The following is a 1,474-nucleotide window of genomic DNA, read 5'->3' as shown; positions in this document are numbered from 1 at the left end:
ATATTATTTATTTATTTATTAATATATTTATTTATTTATTTATTTATTCTAATTTATTATAGGGGGTATAGTAAAAAAGTCTTTCTCGTGTTCTTTCTTTTTTTCTTTCAATTATTCTACCTTTCTTTCTCCTCCTTGTTCGATTTTTTACATTTTCTCAACTTGATTTCGATAGAGCCCGGGGACGGGGGGGGGGGGGGGGGGGCGTTAACCGGCCGTACCAACATCATTATCATCAATATTAATATTATCAACACGTTTATATTCCATCGAATGACGATTGCAAATGTAATCTATTTCTCTATCTCCCATCCCCGTGTGCTCCATCCCTCTCTCTCTATCTCTTTCTCTCTCTTTCTCTCTTTCTTTCTCTCTTTCTCTTTCTCTCTCTCCCTCATTCACTATTTCGGGTGCATATACCATCCCTCTCTCCGTCTATTTCTGTGTCTCTATGTATCTCTCTTTCTCTCTCTCTCTCTCTCACGTACTTCCCCCGTCTCTCTCACGCACACACGCACACACACACACTCTCTCTCTCTATTTTCTCTCGATCTCCCTCTCTTTTCTATAGCCCTACATTATTCCTCTCTCTGTCTCTTTGTCTCTTTCGCACACAAACACGTACACACACACACTCTCTCTCTCTCATTTCTTTTCTCTCTTACACACAAACACACACACATACACTTTCTCTTTCTCTCTCTCTCTCTCTCTCTCTCTCTCCATCTCCCTCTCTCTCTCACACACACACACACAGTCTCTGATGTTGTTGTTGTTGTTGTTTGGTATTATCGGCGTTTCATTTTGTTTTAGAATGTTTACGCCTTTCACTTTTTTCTATTTGTAAATTTGTACTTTTCTAATATCCTAGTTTTGTTATAATACAATCGCAGATCCACTAATCCATGAAAACCCTTCACCGCAATTAATTGGCACCTTCCTGTCTCTCCCTGTCTCTTTTTTTTCTCGACCGTAGTTGATCCCATTCGTATATTACATTATCATATTACATTATCATCACATTCAAATACTCATTTTCAAATGATTATTCGTCTATATGCCCCTGACGCCGAGGTACAACAACAAATTATTAACAAAACATAGATAAATTTGCGGTATCTGTTAATTAATTTTAATGGAAGTGAAATAAAAGCAACAAATGGAATGATAAAAGTCTATGTTTGACGTATATCGTAAGCAGAATCTGTTTTATACTGTTTAATAATGTCCTTTGGCAAGACATTGATCTACATTTGCCACACTACACCCAGGTGATGTAAATGGGTACCTGGTAGGAATTTATTCCTTGAAATGCTAGAGCGCCGTATGGCAGCCGTGCTAAAGCCAGTGTAATAATCGGGAGCGCCAGGAGGGTCAAATCTGACTGACATGAGCGCTATACAAGAACCCACTATTATTATTATTATTATTATTATTATCTCGGAAACCAAACGAAGTAAAAAAAGACAAAGTA

Source organism: Strongylocentrotus purpuratus, unplaced genomic scaffold (assembly GCF_000002235.5).
Source record: "Strongylocentrotus purpuratus isolate Spur 01 unplaced genomic scaffold, Spur_5.0 spur5_scaffold_20, whole genome shotgun sequence".
NCBI lineage: Eukaryota > Metazoa > Echinodermata > Echinoidea > Camarodonta > Strongylocentrotidae > Strongylocentrotus > Strongylocentrotus purpuratus.
This window is presented reverse-complemented; position numbering follows the sequence as displayed.